At 43.4% G+C, this 20,511-nt stretch overlaps 1 pseudogene; it reads right to left on the bottom strand.

The window, feature by feature from the left end:
• Window positions 1–16,571: 16,571 nt before the first annotated feature.
• On the bottom strand, window positions 16,572–19,803 carry LOC108700530 (annotated as a pseudogene).
• Window positions 19,804–20,511: the final 708 nt, after the last annotated feature.

Genomic DNA, 20,511 nt, shown 5'->3' with positions numbered 1-20,511 from the left:
GTGTTCCTGGGTGTGATTTCCTGTTTATTGACTTTGATTCCTTCGGCCTGTTATATCGACTAAGAACCTTGCTGCCTGAATGGACCTTTTGCCTGGACTTGACTATTCTTCTTCTTCAACCCCTTCGATACCTGGAACTGTGTTGGACTTGCTGCTTCCTCCATGGTCCGCAAATCCTAGGGGAGCCATCGGGCCTTGACAGTATTATTGGGCCCAATACAATTGTGGCCATTGTAATAATGTCATCAAGGGTGATATCTGTAAACACCCAAGTCTGGGATATGATATACAATTAAAATCTTTTGCCACATGTAACACAGAAGGGGTAATTTACCTATTGAAATATCCGTGTGGACTTGGTTATGTGGGCCAAACATCTAGATCCTTTAAGGTGAGAATGAATGAGCACAAAAGCATTATAAGAAATTTTAAGCCAGTTGAGATGGCAGATTTTGGAAGTGGTACAAAAGGACTCAGGTAATGATTTAAAATAGTATTATTTAAGACGTGAGACGTTTTGGATCTGGATACTCAAAAGGCTGGTTCCAAAGTGCCTCAATGAAAATTTTAGTCTAGCTTGTTTTTTGTTACATGTAACAATTTTTAAGTTGATTCTGACCCTGTCCCCTTCCCCTCTGTTTTGTTTCCTTTTTGTTTCCCTTCCCTACAGATAAGCTTCGTCAGGGATAGAGAATACTAACATCATCAGAGGTATTAAAGAACAATGTTTCAAATGACGTATACTATTAAAAGTATTTTGGATTATGTTTAACACTTGTTGGGGATTGGGTTTTTGGAGAAAATTTGATTTTTATACACACTTTATTCACTATTTATTCACTATTTATGTGGGACTTGGACTTTTGAGAATGGATTTTCTAATCCAAATTTTTTTTTTTACATTAAGAGGATGTCAGTTAAAACATATATCACATGTGATCATGTGAGGAAGAAAGAAGAGGCGGGGTTGTGTCTATAAAGGTGTTTGGTCACATTTGTACTTATATCCTGATGAAGGGAGGTTGTAACTCTCTTATATAACCCATATATATGTTAGTGAACTTTTGGTGGTTTGTATTAGTTAAAGCTTGGATAGCCACATAAGCAAAATTAATTAAACTTTAAACATAACATTAATTAAATTTAAATGTAACACCCACCTACATGTATATTGAATTAAACCACACTATTTAAAACAGGTGCTGTTCTGAGAAAAATATATATATTGGATATGCATCATTAAATAAACACATTTGATTTATTACAAATGGAGTGTGGGTCCTTCTGCGATATTATGTGATAAAATTTTGACCCTGCACATGCAATATGAAATAACAAAAAAAAAAGAGAGAACCAAAAAGACCCATACATAATTCAGGTGTGTTCCCATAACAAGATGAAACTCCTAAATATACCATCACTAAGTAGATTCGATGTTGGTAAAGTATGAGCACCTGGGTTTGTAGCAGTCTGATCAGTTTCCCCATTGGCTACCTGCTGTTTGCGGAGGTGTCATCTAGCTTTGTGTGAACTGTGTGAGGTTCTATAAAATCCTCTCCTCCCCATATTGGTGTTTATAAATAGTACTTTAAAAACAATGATTGGCAATAACAAAAAAAGAGCACCCATGGAGCAAAAATTCTTTCTTGCTTTAAGAGCAAAGTCTGATTACCAATCAGTAGAGATGTAATTAAACAAAAACTGTATATGCCTCCATCTTACTGTATTTGAAAATGACCAATGATTTTGTCATCAACAGCCCCCTCAGTTCCTATCCTTCCTATACTTATGATGAAATCTTCTATCTCCATGAATGCCTTATCAGTTAGGCCACACTAAAGATGACTAGTTAATTTGACACCCATTTACACAACCCTTGTTTGTAATTCAGTTTTGATTACATCTCTTATAACATCTCTTATAATGCCACACGGAGTGATTTTACTGCCCTGACAACTCCAGGGGAAATTGCCACAATCTTGTTGCCCATGGTAATCACAAAAGAGCTCACACACTGAATGACTAGAATGACCAGTCCTCTGCTATTCTGTCCTTTGCTACATCTGATTACCACTGGAACTATATCAGGGTGACTTTAAAGGGGTTGTTCACCTTTAAATGATCTTTTATTAAAGATGTAGAGAGTGATTTCCTGAGACAATTTGCAATTGGTTTTCATATATTTTTATTTTTAGCTTTTTTTAGATTTTTTTCAACAGCTCTCCAGTTTGCAATTTCATCAATGCTAGGGTCCAAATTACCCTAGCAACGATGCATTGATTTGAATGAAAGACTGGAATACGAATAAGAGAGGGCCAAATAGAAAGATGAGTAATAAAAAGAAGCAGTAACTACTAGCCTTACAAATTGCCACCTTGGAGTCAGGAAGGAATTTTTCCCCTTCTGTGGCAAATAGAGAGGCTTCAAATTGAGTTTTTTGCCTTCCTCTGGATCAACTAGCAGTTAAGGAAGTTATATATAGACTTAAAAGGTTGACCTTGATGGGCGCGTGTCTTTTCTCAACCTAACTAACTTTGTTACTGTGTTTCAGAACATTTGTTTTTAAATGGGGTCAGTGACCCACATATGAAAGCTGGAAAGAGTCAGAACATAAAAGCAAATGATTTAAAAACTATAAAACACAAAATTTGGCTAATTTGAAAAGTTGCTTAGAATTAGCTATTCTATAATATACTAAAATCTAACTTAAAGGTGAACCACCCTTTAAAAGGTTTTACAGGAGTGTTTTTAAATATATGTAAACATGTTATATGCTATAGGGGACCTTGGATAGTTGAACAGCCAGCTACCTCTATGTTCCTTACCTCACTGCCACACAGAAGTAAGAGGATGAAGAGACAAGCTGCTTCAATGGAGCCCATGGTCGAGTGTAAGGGAAGCTAGGATTGGAATTTATTCTGCCTTTATTCCCTCTCCTCAAGATAATGACTCTGAGCCTCACCAGAGCCTTTATGTTCTCAAAGACAAACCTACATCATCCCAGTACATGTACAGCCAAACCCAGCAAATATTTGAGGAGAATCATATTTGAACATTAGACGAGTCAAATATGTAAGTGTAATATCCCTTAATCCCAAGCCTTTCAAATCTTGGCATGCGAACTAATACAGACAAATACAAGAGGTCCTCTGCAATCAACCCATTATTAATATATTTAAGACATTGAGACATTTTGTGCATACAGCTACTAAACAATGCCTTACTCTTTAAACAAAACAGGGATTGTTTGTCCATATATTGTAATATATTTAAGCTGGCCAACTACGTCAAAGTCATCCCATATTTGGCCAGTTCTACACTCAATTTTCATCTGATTCATTAAAAATTCTATTGCTTCATTATACATAAGGAATATAAATATACTTTCATATATTGAATTCCTCAAGTATTTAAAACCCCTGACATGACTGAAAATGGTTCCCACTCAGTTATATTAGTAATAAAGTAAGTGCCTACAAGGGTAGGGTGACTCTGTCCTTGACATTGTATAATAAAAATCCATGTCTTGACTGACCAAGTTTATCCCATCAGCAGAAAAGTTGGTTTCAGAGAAGAGGCAAAATTTGGCTGCTGCTTATAGTAGAGCAAAATTAGGTTTCATCATTTTCTATGCAGGCTAAGGGGCAAATTCACTAAGGCGCGAAGCGCCGAACGCTAGCGTTAATTCGCTAGCGTTTGGCATTTTCGCTACTGCGCAAATTCACTAACGAACGCTGGCGTAGATTCGCTAGTGTTACTTCGCAACCTTACGCCAGGCGAATCTTCGCTAGCGACGAAACTACGCAAATTCACTAACTTGCGCAGTGTAGTGAACGCTACCTTTTACGCTAGACTTCCTTCGCCACCTCAGACCTGGCGAAGCGCAATAGAGTAGATAGGGATTGTTTAAAAAAAAGTCAAAATTTTTACTAAGTCCCAAAAAATGCTGGCGTGTTTTCTACATGATGGCTGATAGGCTGAAAAAGATCGAAAAATTTTTGGGGCTCCCCTTCCTCCCCCCTACATTTCCTGACTCATGGCAACTTACCTAGACAGTGGGCACATGTGTAGGGCAAAATAAAATTTTTATTTGCAGATTTGAAGGTTTTCTAGGCATTTGTAGTGCAGATACGTGTTCCTCCATTGAAATTTGAATTTCGCGCCGTATGCAAATTAGCCTTCGCTAGCGCAACTTCGCTTTATATAGCGAAACAACGCTAGCGCAACTCCGCAACCTTACGCTACCCCTGTGCGCAACTTCGGATTTTAGTGAATTTGCGAAGCGCTGGCGAAACTACGCCTGGCAAAGTGCGGCGAAGTGCGGCGAAGTTGCGCCTGGCGCAACTTCGCATCTTAGTGAATTTGCCCCTAAATGTTTGCTTGTTTTTTTTTTTACCTCTTGCCTTTTGTGATGGGTTGATTGCAAACTGAGGTTTCTTATTCTATTATATTCAACAAAGAAAGAAGTGTTTTATTCTGCCTCAGTTAAGCTACAGAAACCTATACATAGGATTGAAAAAAGTGAAAAAGTATTTATTTAGCTTTTGTAGGAGGAAGACAGGGTATTTTTGGCCAAACCTGCTAGTAATTATTATTATTAGTAAATCATTATTTCTCATATTTTTCAAGGTTTTTAATCATACATGTGATTCCAACGTTTCGGCCCTCATTAGGGCCTTTATCAAGGATAAAGTACAAGTGCAAAAACTTTAAACAATTAGCCCTTCCCCTTCAATTCAAAAAGGTGGCACCAAATCTGACGTCATACATGTGTAAATGTAGCGACATTAGCATATTAAAGTGAAAACTTCATTAAATGAGCAACTTGCATTGTTTCATTCTCACCACAGGGTGCCACTGTTCAGTGGAAAAAGTGATTGTTCATAAGTGAAAAAAGTCCATTCATGTATAACCTGCAAACATATACAAATAGTACACTTTGTTACCAAGAGTGACAGATACATTATAAATACTGTGGTAGAGTGACTAGGAAAAGGAGGAAAAAGGTCACTCTAGCCTTTAATTTCGCCCCAGGGACTGAGATAGGCTCCAGGAAGGGAGTTATGAAACAGAGAATCAGCGCTCTGTTTAAAGACTTTAGTAGTCAGGGACTCCATTCCATAGAGCCAGTCCAGAGATTGGAGTTCACCTTCCACAGGAAAGCTGTCCTGTGGAAAGACTATTTAAAGTTAATTGGAATAGGAGAGTGTGTCTCTCAACAGGGCACAGCAGGTAGGAGACCTGGCTGTGTGAGGAACTCCCAGAGGAGCTGGGAGTGCCGCCTGATCCTGCCAGAAGCAGAGGGAGCCCGTGGCTGTGACTAAGAGCCAGAGTTGTTGTCTGTGTGGGACATTGAAGAAAAGCCAGGAGGCTAAAAGGTTCACTCCAAGACTGTGAGTACAGGGGTGTGCCACAACAATTGTTTTGTTTGCTGGTAGTCCACAAGGGGCCCGGCCTAGTCAGGGACTGCTTCAAGGTGTGAAGGTAGTGCCCAATGGGCTAGGTTTTTATTTTATTATTTGTTTGAATGATAAAATGGTCACCCCTGTGTATGTGGATTATTGACTGTCTTTGAAAAGTAGGAAAATAAACGTGTATTTTCCTTGAAGAAGCTGTGTGTCCCTGTCTTCATGCTCCTTTCTCCTATGCTGCCTGCTCGCCATTGACTAATCCCCCCTACAAGTTACGTGTTCAAGCCGCCAGCTTGTCACATTTGGTGTTTCGGATGCGGGCACAATAAGGAGCAATTAAAAGACATACACCTGTTTAAAGGGCTGATGAGCCTAAGAGACTTTACCTTTAAGCCAGTGATGAATATGGCAAATTGTGCTGCTAATCCCTGTTCTTCAGCTGTTCAGCAGGAGGCTGTGAGGGCTGTGTTAAAGAAACAGGAACAGCAAGGTGGCGACTGGTGGATGCAGTTCCACAACGATTGGGAGAGAGTCCGCACATCGAGTGTGGTAAAGGCACCGGAAGTGAGAGAAACTTCGCGGATGGTAAAGGAGACCGCTGCGGCTGGATGCAAGCCAGGTGAGCATTCCAAAGTGCTGCAGGATCTGAGAGAGTGGCAGCAAAAGTTCAGTGTTACGGTTCCGCAACAGCTGCAAATGTGGGCGGAAGTAAGGCCAGCAGCTGAGTCTGTAGCTGGTGGTGGTGAGTTGCCAGGAGCAAAGGAGGCTCCTACAAAGTCTTCAGTGAAAGAGACTAATGTTTTCTGTGTACCACAGAGAGAGCTGTACAGACAGGATGTCTTGGTGTTACAGCAGTGTAAAGTGAGACAGATGAAGAGGGATGACCTAAGCCACATGGAGGAGCCATGCTGGAGATGCCACAGAGTTGGTGAGTGTGTCCCGAACTGTCCAGTGTTAAAGCGGCTAGAAGTGAGAGAGGCTTCACAAGTGCCAGGAGAGTCTACTGCGTCTGGATTCAAAGTCCAGTCTGGCATATTTGGCGAGAATTCATCCCCAGCGGTTCCACACCGGAGGCCCTGCTACAGGAATGTTGAGACTATTCTTAAAGGGGTGGTGGAAAGGGAACAGCAGGCTGGTGGGTTGAAAGACTGCGACTCTTTATTTACAGGCAAGGTCCGGAGAGACATTGTTCAGGGAACAGACTTTTCCTTAGTTCGGGACTCATTAAACAACAATGAAGTATTGCATGTGGGGCAGTTATACCAGTTGGGTAATGTTTATCCTATGCAAAATGTGATGTTTAATTTTGCTGAAAAATGTTCAGAGGTGAATTCTGAAAGTCTGACTGTGGGGAGTGAATTAACACCCATAGAGAAAAGTGTAGGGGTGACCCCTAAATGTAATGTTCCCCTAGAGCCTGTGAAGGAGGTTGTTCACAGTGGGAAACATGCAGAAGCAGAAAGTGAGTGTGTGCAACACAATATGAGTGAAAATTGTGTTGGTAATTCAGATGGAGGGTATCTTAAAGGTGAAGTAAACCTTAAGCCCTGCCCCATGTATAACGTGCAAGAGTGCAAGTTTGAGGCTGTGTGCAAAACAGAGTGCACATATTGTTTTGGCCCAGGTCACATAACGGATAATTGCCCCTTTAAACAGTGTGACGCTGCAAGGATGAAACTAAAGGAGGCATTTGACCTATACTTGAAAATTAAAGACTTGCGTGAGAAAAGTGATTCAGGTGGGGATTCCCAGACCACCTACAGTGAACCCTTAGAGACAGAGGGTTATGTTAAACTCAGTGAATGTATGTTGAGTGGCAACCAAACTGAGTGTGTTGTTGAAAAAGATAATATAGTAACCAATGGTGGTAAGCCACATGGTGTGAATGTAGAGGAAAGTAAAATTAATGTTAAACTTCCTCTTAAGGCTCCAGATTGTGAGATTCTGGATACCCCAGATCCTGTGTGTGACCCCACTCCAGTTCTACAGGCCGTAGAAGGAGTATTGCAGACAGAAAGTGTCTGTCAGTGGATGAGTCCAGTATGAATACTCATAATGCTGCCAAATGTGAGTTGCTTGCTACCACTGAGCATATAACTGATTGTGTGTCAGTGTGTGTGACACAAATCTGTGACCAAGAAAGACACCCTACAGTGGGTAAAAGGCAGAGTGTGCATGATTGTGATGCCAAAGCATGTGTGTCTGACTGGGTTGATACAAGTCCAGCCAAAGTATCTTCCCCAGTTAATAAAAAGCAGGAGTTGTGTGTGACCATTCCCATAGCCATACATGTGTTGAATCCCTGTGATAGAGGTAATAAGGTTGCCTTAAAGGGTTCATCCAAGAGCGTTATACCTTCCATTGGTGGGGGTATTCTAAGGAAAACTAAGCCTCTCTGTGCAGGTTCAGGCTTAGTGGCAGAAAGTGTAACTGCATGTGGTGAAAGTGACTCCCATGGTTCAGGCATGATAACCTGGGGGAGTAAATTGAAAAAAAAAGGCAAACGCATGGTGATGCCTGAGAGAGGGTCCAGTATGCAAAGCAGCCTATGTGTGTACACGGTGATTGAAACATATGGGTTCAATATGTTACAGGCTAAAAAGTGCCCAAGTATACACCCTGGTGGTCAGGGTGATGAAATGCAGATCCCTAGCCCTTTATCCACAGAAAGAGTGGGGAGTATAGAGGTAGAAATCCCTTTAAGAGAAAAAGAATTTCTATTAGGGTTTCAATGTGCTCACCCCTACGGGTTGAAGCAGAGAGGGGGGATATGTGGTAGAGTGACTAGGAAAAGGAGGAAAAAGGTCACTCTAGCCTTTAATTTCGCCCCAGGGACTGAGATAGGCTCCAGGAAGGGAGTTATGAAACAGAGAATCAGCGCTCTGTTTAAAGACTTTAGTAGTCAGGGACTCCATTCCATAGAGCCAGTCCAGAGATTGGAGTTCACCTTCCACAGGAAAGCTGTCCTGTGGAAAGACTATTTAAAGTTAATTGGAATAGGAGAGTGTGTCTCTCAACAGGGCACAGCAGGTAGGAGACCTGGCTGTGTGAGGAACTCCCAGAGGAGCTGGGAGTGCCGCCTGATCCTGCCAGAAGCAGAGGGAGCCCGTGGCTGTGACTAAGAGCCAGAGTTGTTGTCTGTGTGGGACATTGAAGAAAAGCCAGGAGGCTAAAAGGTTCACTCCAAGACTGTGAGTACAGGGGTGTGCCACAACAATTGTTTTGTTTGCTGGTAGTCCACAAGGGGCCCGGCCTAGTCAGGGACTGCTTCAAGGTGTGAAGGTAGTGCCCAATGGGCTAGGTTTTTATTTTATTATTTGTTTGAATGATAAAATGGTCACCCCTGTGTATGTGGATTATTGACTGTCTTTGAAAAGTAGGAAAATAAACGTGTATTTTCCTTGAAGAAGCTGTGTGTCCCTGTCTTCATGCTCCTTTCTCCTATGCTGCCTGCTCGCCATTGACTAATCCCCCCTACAAGTTACGTGTTCAAGCCGCCAGCTTGTCACAATACATATATTAACATTTGCCATGAACATTCTTTTATGATGTGGCAATCTTTAACAAAAACTTTTTCTATACTGCCATGTATTGGTAACAGTATGTGATAACTTATTTGGTTTAGTTTAGGAAGCAACTCAAAACTAACTGGCCATTTAACCCCTTTGGCAACACGCAGTCAAGCTCATGGATCCAGTAAGCTTCTCTTTGCAGTAAAGCTTTATCATAGTCACCACCACGTGTTCTCATTGGGACATGCTCTATCGGCATGCATCTAAAAGCAGATGGGCTGTGTCTAGCTTCCGCCCAATGCTTCGCCACCAACTGTTGGGCAATATCTTGTTTTTTCTCCTTGCTCTCTCTCTCTGGGTCTAACGCTGCCCTTATACTGGCCCTATGCATGCCTATACGTTCCTTCAGCTGCCTTATTGTCTTGCCACAATAAATCAGGCCGCCTGGGCATTTTATGATATAAACGACTAAGGTGGTAGTTCATGTCATTCTCTGCTTAATTTCATATTTCTTACCCGTGCGAGGATGCATGAAACTGGTTCCCAATATCAAGCTGCTGCATGTCACACAACCGGTGCATTTGTATACACCAGGGCGCTGTAATAGAAAATGCTGTTTCTGGGGCAGTGTATTTCGCTATGTGATCTGCTGGGCTTAAATTTTCTTTAATACTCCTCCCCAGTTTGTAGCTAAATTTCGGTCTAGAAGGTAGCTTTCTGAGTAAGCTCTCATCACTGTGAACCATTGACCAGTGTCTCATTATGCACTGCCGCACAGGCTTGAGGTATCCCATAGCAGCTAACATAATACATGTCGCCCAGATCCTTTGCATTCATTGCAGCATCCTTTTGCCCTGATGGCATTTCATTTCTATCCAACCTTAGGGCCCACTCCTTAGTATCGTATATCAATTTAGGGGGATACCCTCTCTCTAAAAATCTGTTAGACATTATCATTAGATCTTCTTCTCTTTTTCGTAGGTCACTGTCTATTCAAACCAACCTGAGCATCTTCGATTTGGGTAACGAATCAAGCAGATGCTTTGGACGGTTGCTGTGGTAATGCACTATAGTATTCCTATCTGTGGGTTTTACATATATGCATGTATTCAATTTCTCATCACCTTTATACACTTTTACATCCAGAAACTCTATGTTTTCCGCACTGTAATTCAAGGTGAACCTAATTGGGCTATCGACTGCATTCAATTGATCCACAAATGTTTCTAGTTCACCGATTGGACCCAGCCACAGAAAGAAGACATCATTGATGTAGCGCCTATAGTAGGCACCAAACTGTCTGAACATAGGATGTCCTAGAATCATATCTTTTTCATACATATACATGTACGCATTCGCATATACAGGAGCCACTTTTGATTCCATTGCTGTCCCTGTACGTTGTACGTAAAATTGCTTTTCAAATTTAAAGTAGTTTTTATATAGAATGAAATCTTCACTTTAATATGCTAATGTCGCTATATTTACACATGTATGATGTCAGATTTGGCGCCACCTTTTTGAATTGAAGGGGAAGGGCTAAGTGTGTCAGGGAGCTGGGAGCTCCCACCAGGGAGGTAGTCAGGATCGAGGAGGAAGCCCTCTTGAGGGTTTAAAGTCGCGGTGTCCAAGGGGTTAATCAAACAGATAATCAAAGTTCAGGCAAGAGTTCAAAGGCATGCAGATAGAAGCAAGATCCAAAGTCCAGGCAAAAGGTCAGGATAACAATCAGGAACAAGATTCAGTAATAACAGCTCACAGAGAACCCAGGGTAAACACAGGAAATGTATCCTATAGTTGGGCGCCATTCTGGCATCTTGGTTGCGCTTTTAAGTTTGAATTTGGCGCCATAGTGACGTCATTGGCGTCCTGACGCCGGCATCGATGCGCTAGCGTGTTTGCGCCGGCGCTGCTATCCACGTGGCGGCCATGGGCACCGCCATTTTGGGAGCGACGCCGGAAGGAACGGATGCGCCATCCGGAGCTCCTGGAACTGCTCCGGGCGGCATTAGTGACAATACCCCCCCCCACGGGGGGCCACTGGACCACCGAGACTAGGCTTCTGGAAACTTAGAGTGGAAATCCCTCACCAGACGAGGGGCATGAACACCAGAGTGTCCTTCCCAGGAGCATTCTTCAGGGCCAAAGCCATTCCACTTGATGAGGTACTGAAGAGAACCCCTGGAGATTCTGGAGTCAAGGATCTTCTCCACCTCATATTCTTGTTGACCATCCACAGAGATAGCAGGAGGGGAGGTTGGACAACCGAAAAGCAATTGGAGGTATCGGGTTTCACCAAGGAGACATGGAACACGTTGGGGATTCGCATCTCAAGGGGAAGCTGAAGTCTGACAGCCTGTGGGTCCATTCTCCATCTCAGAGGTTTGTCAGATTTGGCGCCACCTTTTTGAATTGAAGGGGAAGGGCTAAGTGTGTCAGGGAGCTGGGAGCTCCCACCAGGGAGGTAGTCAGGATCGAGGAGGAAGCCCTCTTGAGGGTTTAAAGTCGCGGTGTCCAAGGGGTTAATCAAACAGATAATCAAAGTTCAGGCAAGAGTTCAAAGGCATGCAGATAGAAGCAAGATCCAAAGTCCAGGCAAAAGGTCAGGATAACAATCAGGAACAAGATTCAGTAATAACAGCTCACAGAGAACCCAGGGTAAACACAGGAAATGTATCCTATAGTTGGGCGCCATTCTGGCATCTTGGTTGCGCTTTTAAGTTTGAATTTGGCGCCATAGTGACGTCATTGGCGTCCTGACGCCGGCATCGATGCGCTAGCGTGTTTGCGCCGGCGCTGCTATCCACGTGGCGGCCATGGACCCACAAACTTTGGATCCAACTTGGGAGATGCACCTTCAACCGAATGTTCCTGGGAGACAACCAGACTTTATCACCAACCTTGTAGGGAGGAGAGGGTCTACGTCTTCGATCTGCAAACGTCTTGTGAACCAGAGCGCTCTTCTCCAAGTTCGACTTGTTTGCAGCACAGATAGCAGACATGTGGGCTGCATGGTCATCTGCAGCCGGGACGTCAGATAACACAAAGTCCTGTGGGAAGGCTTGAGGATGCTGACCATACACCGACATGAATGGAGACCTTCCAGTGAAAGTGTGGCAGGCATTATGAGCAAATTCCGCCCACGGGAGGAGATCAGACCAGTCATCTTGGCAAAGGGACACGTAGTTCCTCAAGAACTGTTCCAAAGCTTGGTTCACACCTTCAGCTGCTCCATTTGTCTGGGGATGATAAGCGGAGGAGAACTGGAGAGTAATACCCAGATCTTTGCACAGGGAACGCCAAAACTTAGCTGTAAACTGGGAACCTCTGTCGGAGACAACTTCCACAGGAAAACCATGCAGATGGAAAATATACTGAATGAAGAGCTGAGACAACTCCACAGCAGAGGGAAGCTTCCGCAGGGGAATGAAATGGGCCATCTTGCTAAAGAGGTCAATCACAACCCAGATCACAGTGTTTTCACTAGAGGGGCGAAGTTCAACAATGAAGTCCATTGCTAAATGAGTCCATGGATGAGAGGGAATAGGCAATGGTTGCAATAACCCACTGGGGCGAGAATGGCTAGGCTTGGATGTGGCACAAACGGTACAAGCAGCAACAAAGTCTTTGACATCTTTTCGGATAGTCGGCCACCAGACTAAACGTCGAAGGAGTTCAAGAGTCTTTTCAGGACCAGGATGTCTTGCTTGCTTGGAACAGTGGGTCAGTTGAAGAATAGGGGACATAGCTCGGAGGGAACAAAAGCCATCCCAATGGGGGTATCCAGAGGAGCAGAAGACTGTCCAGCCAAGATTTGTTCAGCAAATTGGGGAAACAGGGATGCAATAATCTTGGCGGGAGCAATAATTGGTTTAAGCCTTTCTGGAAGACGATCCACCGGAGTGAAACTTCGGGAAATCGCATCGGCTTTCCGGTTCTTGGAGCCAGGACGATAGGTCAGAACAAAGTTGAAACGGGAGAAGAATAGAGCCCACCTGGCCTAACGAGGATTCAGTCTCTTGAGAGAGTGTATGAACTCCAAGTTCTTATGATCAGTAATCGTGACTGGAATTGAAGAACCCTCAAGGAGGTGACGCCACTCTTCAAGAGCAAGCTTGATTGCCAGAAGTTCTCGATTTCCTACATCGTAATTTTGTTCTGCAGGAGAAAACTTTCTGGAGAAAAAGGCACAAGGGTGCAACTTCCCATCGGCAGAATGGGATAGGATAGCCCCAGCACCCACTTCAGATGCATCCACCTCAATGCAAAAGGGTAGCTTTGGATCTGGATGACGGAGGACTGGGGCAGAAGAAAACGCATCCTTCAGGGACTAAAAAGCTTCTACAGCAACTGGAGGCCAAGAACTGGGTATAGGCGCAATACGGGATGAGAACCCCTTGATGAATTGCCGGTAGTAGTTGGCAAACCCGATGAACCTTTGAATTGCCTTGGTGCTCAAGGGAAGGGGCCACTCTTGGATTTCAGACACTTTAATGGGATCCATCTCGAAACCTTCTGGGGAGATGATGTAACCCAAGAAAGGAATCTTAGACACCTCAAAGACACATTTCTCCAACTTGGCAAAGAGAGAGTTTTTCCTCAAACGAGAGAGTACTTCTTTCACCTAGGAGCGATGAGATACAAGGTCTTTAGAGAAGATCAGGATGTCATCAAGGTACACGACCACAGACTTTTCCAAAAGATCCCAGAAGATGTCGTTCAAGAGCTCTTGGAAGACAGCGGGGGCATTACAAAGGCCAAAGGGCATCACGAGATATTCATAGTGCCCATCTCGAGTGTTGAATGACGTCTTCCATTCGTCCCATTGATGCGGATGAGGTTGTACGCCCCACTGAGATCCAATTTAGTGAAAATCTTCCAATTGGTCAAAGAGTTCAGCAATCAGAGGCAAGGGGTACCGGTTTTTAACTGTGATTTTATTAAGACCCCGGTAGTCAATGCAAGGACGTAGGCCTCCATCCTTCTTCTCCACGAAGAAGAAACCTGCCCCGGCAGGAGAAGTAGAAGGGCGGATAAACCCCCGCTGGAGATTCTCCTGAATAAAGTCTTTCATAGCGGAAGTCTCAGCTGGAGAAAGAGGATAGGTGCGGCCTCTAGGGGGCATGGTTCCAGTCAGAAGATCGATAGTACAATCGTATTGTCGATGTGGAGGAATTCTGCAGACTTCTTACAGAATACATCGGAGAATTCCTTGTAGAAGGAGGGTAGAGTCTTCAGATCAGATGTAGAGATATTCACCCTCTGGAGGGGTTCAGCAGGAAGACAGTGCTGCTGGCAAAATGGGCTCCAGCGGGAAATCTGCCCTGCGGACCAATCAATGGTGGGATTATGCAGGCGCAGCCAAGGAAGACCCAAAACAACTGGAACGGATGGGCAGGAAATAATTAGGAACGATAATCTTTCTTTATGCAAAGTCCCAACCTGCACAGGCAATTCCCCAGTTGTCATGGAAATAAACTCAGCCTCCAGGGGTCTGTCGTCAATGGCAGTGACACGAAGGGGAGTAGACAATGGGAATAAGGGAACTTCCATATATTTGGCAAAGAGAGCGTCCATGAAGTTCCCAACAAGCTCCAGAATCAATGAAAGCTGAGCCGTCAATGGTCTTAGTGGCCAGATGAATCTGTAAAGGAAGGAGAAACCTGTGAGTGTTCTCTTGAGAACTCGGAGTAGTGCCCCCTGCATGAGTTACCCTAGATATACCTCGGGGAACAGAACTCGTGGGCTTCACCGGACAAGAGTTCGCAAAATGAGATTGTCCACCACAATACAGACATAGGCCAGCCACCCGTCTACGGAGCCTTTCTTGCTCTGAGAGACAAGCTCTTCCAACTTGCATAGGTTCCTCCGGAGGAGAAGTAGAAGCTTGAGTAGCTGTGGTATGCAAGAGAGGTCTTTGGAAGCGAGGTGCCAACAAGGGTTGAAATCTTTTACTGCGCTCCTTCTCTACTTGATGCTCTCTGAGACGAGTGTCCACTTTAATGGATAGCACAATCAGATCTTCAAGCAGGTCAGGGAACACCCTGGAGACAAGATCATCTTGTAAGGGGCCCGAAGGCTCAGCCAGGAGTAGCGGACCTAGGAGGAAGCACCAATCCAATAGTTCGAGGTACAGGCAAGGGTATAGAAAGAGAGTGGTCGAAGTCCAGGCAATAAGGTCGGTTCAGGCAGCAAAGGTTCAGAATACGAAATCAGGCAAAGGTCAATACACAGGATCAGGAATGATAATCACAGGAAGCGCACCCAGGAACTCACGAGGAAGAACCTATAGTAGGGCACAGTCTGCAGTGCTTCAGCATCTTTTATAGGCCTCCTTTGGCGCCAAAACAGACGCAGTGGCGTCATGGCGCTGGCGTCTTTGCGCTGGCGTCTATTCTGACGCTGGCACTTAGGCGCCGGCGACCAATCCGATGCTGGCGGATATTCTGACGCTGGCGTGATGTCACAGAAATGCGACCAGAAGGAAGCACATGGAGAACGCCGCCATCTTGGACGCCGCCATCTTGGGACGCCAGGTAAGAACTCCTTACACATCTTTAATTCGAATAGACAGACCTTGATAGAATACGGCCTTATAGGCATCGTCATTCCAGGAAGTCTCAGAAAGCAGTTCAATGCCAATTGCCCATTTAATCCCCTGGGCACTACGCAGTCCAGCTCATGTATCCAGAATGCCTCTCTCTTCAATAACAAGTTATCATAATCACCTCCTCTAGATTTTTTGGGGATTTGTTCGATTGGCATACACCGAAAAGAAGCTGGACTGTGCTTGGCCTCTGCCCAATGCTTTCTGATTTGAATGATATTTTTACTTAGTTCCAATAGGCATTATCTAAATGTTACCCGTGTAAAATAGTCATGAATTTATTTGATTGTATATGGAAAATGTAAAGAATTGTTTGATAGGTAAATGAAGGCCTTTTTTTCATTATAGGGTAACATATGGTGGATTTGCTGCCTCTTTGGAACAGAGTAAGCAAGGATTTTTTTCTGTAACAAAGTATACTTTTTATCTATATGTTTGTATCAAATTTTTGTATCTATTTTTTGCATCTAAACACATTTAATTATGTATCTAAATTGTGGCCAACACTTTTGGTCTCACAGAATACACTGTTATATTGCTATGACTTAGAGCGACATCTAGTGGAGAAATCACAATATGTTTTTACAAGCACAATTAATTGAATTATTTACACCAATGACACTGTTAGATGACTGATGACGTCATTTTTGGTGCCTTTTTTGAAAGGAAATTGTCTATTTAAACCACACTTTTGTCATTTGACTTTATCCTTGATAAAGGCCACAACGAGGGCCGAAACGTTGGAATACACGAGTGATGTGTGAATAAATTTATTTGATCAAACTACTGGAGTGCTGGTCCATCTAGAACTGTATATATGTGTGTGTGTGTGTATATATATATATATATATATATATATATATATATATATATATATATATATATATATATATATATATATATATATATATATATATACACACACACACACATACTCACAGAGATCCAGTAGGTGCACTTTCATTCACATGCCTGTGTGCAGGTCAAAAAAGCCATATTTCGCACAATGAAAAGACTGCACCAATCAGGTCTTGAGCCATTTCATTGGCAGGTGCAAGATTCCGCCATCATATTCTCATACTCTTTGTACAGAATGTTGCCTCCAGGTTCAATCATGAGTACGCTAATAGGACCATTGGAGTACGGCACACAAGATGGACGTGGAACGCTTCCATTCACTACCTGATTGATGAAGTTCTGGATAATGGCATGATTGGGTGAATTATAACCTGAGAGGAGAAGTCGGGGGCAGTCTCCCTTGCAGTAGCCAGGGTTGTACCTATGTGGAGCAATGATCCAGTGATCCCATCCTAGCTGGTGGAAGCTAACCCAGAATGGATGGAGACTGCATTGATTCTTGAACTGTCCACTTTGGTTTGGAAACCTTTGAAGCTTGATACCTATAGTTCCTGCCTGGCATGATTTTCTTTTGAGAAGACTAGACACAGATTTTTTTGACAAATCCTTTCCTGGCTCCATAGCAGCCATACTGTTCACTGTGGTTAAACTGTGCAAAGTGTGATTGAGGTACAGTAGCAAACATGGAATATGGGAGGAAGAAACAGCCTGCTGCTTTATTGGTTGCCTTTCAAACTTGTTTCACATTAGCTGAAGGTACAAAGTCTTCTCTGAGCTCTCTATCCAAGTTTTAAAGTGTGGTGTTAAATCTGTCTCTGCCCACACATGTCTTTCAGCACTATGTCTAGTTTTTGAGGAGAGCACAGCATTAGGCAGGAGGTCCACCCTGCAGGAAAAGGAGGTGTCACCCAACCAGAGTGCAAACAGATGCATAGCAGTAGCCCAAAACAACTGCTCTGCACTTACCAGCCCATTAAGGTTGAACATGAAAGTTTGTGTGTGCCAGTTATATCCTGAGAAAGGAAGAAAATGAGCTTGGTTTAGATTCACATTCAGGCCCGGATTTGCGGCAAGGCCGCATAGGCCCGGGCCTAGGGCGGCAAAGAAATAGGGGCGGCATGCTGCCCAGCCGCCCAGCCGCCTTTCAACTGCACCAGCTGCGCCGGCGTTTTTTCGCCGGCGCACTGGGAAGGCGGGCGCTAGGACCGCGCGGCCGCCTGGTCAGACCGCGCGGCCTAGGGGCGCCCAAAAGTGAAATCCGGCGCTGTTCACATTAAAATAACAACATACAGTATAGAATAATAAATGATACAAGCAAAATCAGACCCAAGTTGGTTGGTTATTTTGTACACCTATGCCAGGGACTAGCCGGGACAAGGATACTTAACTGCAGTTTTATCAGATGTACAGGTATTGTAAATGGGAAGCTACCAATGATATTCCCTGCAGAATCTATATCTTCATCCAGTTTATAGTTTTACAGGGGGGAAGGAAAGAAGAGGGTAATGCATTTAAATATTATGTTCTTGGGCTGACACAGTATGATAAAAAGATACCATGGGCATTATACTGCAAGTATATAAATCAGCCAAAGAAAGTAATATTTGAATGCATTCTCATAAAGGGCCAATAATCCAACACAGGGATTGGAGAGTTATCATGAATTATAATATAAGAGGGTCTTATTTTGGTGCAGTCTCCCAGAAAATTAAAGGAGAACGATGTACCTTGTTTTGTAATATCCCTAGATTTCAACCACTGTTTGCAGGCTTGCTTAACAAATAATGGGTCTCTGGGGAACAGGCCACACTGCACTGCCCTGTTAAGCCTTACCTAACCTTAATATGCCACCAGTGACTACCACTCATCCAAAGTATGATGCCATCACGTAACCATCACTTAAGGGCAAGGAAGTACTGCAAAGGTTTCACTATATGGAGATGGGCCATGTAATAGTAAGGGAAGGGAATGCAAGAAGGTACATCAAGGAGGATGATGTGTGTTGTCATAGGGTGGTGGCTGCACTATAAAAGAGACATATTGTGTGGAAAACAAGCATGTGCCAGTGCATTATTCTCTTTTAAATATAGATGGAATGTGCTTAGAAAGTAGCAGCTAGGTGAACCTCATAGGTAACTGAAGCCCGTATTTGCTTGTATTTGGCTTTTTCTTTCTGACTCTTTCTAGATTTCAAATGGTGGTCAGTGAAATCAAAAGAGTCTCTGTTAAGATACAAATTTATTGTTATTGCGAGTTTGTATTACTCAGCTTTCTATCCAGTTCCTCTTCCTATTCCAATCTCTTATTCCAATAAATGACTGGTTGCTAGGGTAATTTGGACCCTAAAAACTAGGTAGCTGAAATTGCAAAGAAGGAGAGCTGCTGCATAAAAAGCTAGATAACTCCAAAACCACTTAGAATATCACTTTCTACATTATAATAAAAGTTAATCAAAAGGTGAGCAACCCCTTTAAGGGATGCTATGTGTTTCCTTTAACCATTTAGTTGAAGAATGGCAGCTACATCGAGGTTGGTGTCTTAGGGCCCACCAGGGAACCTGACACACTGGCCCCATTCTCATAGTGATTATCTATGAATACTGTCTAATGATATTTTATATCATAAAATATCATAGTAAATTGTGCTTTTTATATAGGTCCATAGTAGAAATAAGGATTGGCATGGATAGAACAGAGGATTAATGTGCACTGGATAATTTCAGATAAACAGAGGACATAAATTATTGCTGCGGGTATAGATCCCCTTTAATTGTTCTTTCTTTCTTTACATTTTAAAAATGGGATGTCATATCCACATTATGCAGGGGAAATATAACATGGCTACATGGAAACTAGTGCGTGTGCATCAGAATTCACAGTAACAAAAACTCTCGTGCATGTGGATTTAGTGAATGTGTTCAGTTTTTGTTCCAAACGACAGCTTTTCGGGACACACTCAGATGTTCTAGGATGTGGCCAAATGCATTAGACAGAGGAGCAGTGTTACAGCTGCAACTACATTGCAACCGCAGTCTGTTTCCCTCTGCATGGCTCAGAAGCTGGTGTTAGGTTTGTGCAACTAAACATAATAAACAAATGCAATTTTATGCAAAGAAGAGACAGAGTGCAATTTATAAATGAATAGGTGGCTAACAATGGGCTGCTGCTGCACACATAAAGGTGTACAGGAACCTTGTGAAATAATACGGGTACAAACTGTAAGGGAGAATTACCTTCTGCCTCCACGCCGACGCTGCCCCGCTGTCCAAGATGGCGGCGCCCAGTCCTCCCACGCGGTTCTTCCCAGGCGCGACACTGTGACGCCAGCGCGTTTTCGCCAGCGTCAGAATGGACGCTGGCGCTTCGATGGATGCCAGCGTCAGAACGCCGGCGCAATTACGCCAGCGCAGTGACATCATCACGTTTATCCTTTGGCGCCAATGGAGGCCTATTTAAGGAGCCTAAAGGTCTGCAAACATTGCCCAATTATAGGTTCTACTTCGTGTGTTCCTGGGTGTGCTAATATATATTGATTCTTGTTCCTGATCTTGACCCTTTGCCTGTTTATCGTTATTGAACCCTTGCCGCCTGAACTGACCTATTTGCCTGGACTTTGACTGCCATTCTTTTCTTAAAGACTTTAAGTCTTTATCAACAAAAGGATGAGCTGAAAGGATGCAACAATGAGTCAACAATATCTGTGGTATATTAAAATCAGTTAAATGTGTAGTGTAGGCCAGAGCAGGTATTGCTGCCTCACTGTCACAGGTGCTTAGCTTACATACTGGGGCTCATTTATAAACAAATCTGCTTCTAGGCAGTAACCCATTGTAAGGGCCCGAAGGCTCAAACTGGAGTAGCGGACCAAAGAGGAAGCTGAAGTTCAGCACAGTTCGCGGTACAATAGGATTAGGCAAAAGAATGGTCAAAGTCCAGGCAAATAGGTCAGTTAGCACATACAAATTTGCATATGAGGGGGCCCCCTCATATGCAAATTTGTATATGGGCCGGTGGGAACAGTGCCACGTCTTTGGATGTGCTAACCCCTTTCGGGATCACATTATTTGGTATGCTAGGTACATCGATGACCTGCTATTCATATGGGATGGCCCTTCTAACTTTTC

The sequence above is a fragment of the Xenopus laevis genome, chromosome 8S (assembly GCF_017654675.1).
Source record: "Xenopus laevis strain J_2021 chromosome 8S, Xenopus_laevis_v10.1, whole genome shotgun sequence".
Classification (NCBI taxonomy): Eukaryota; Metazoa; Chordata; class Amphibia; order Anura; family Pipidae; genus Xenopus; species Xenopus laevis.
This window is presented reverse-complemented; position numbering and strand designations above follow the sequence as displayed.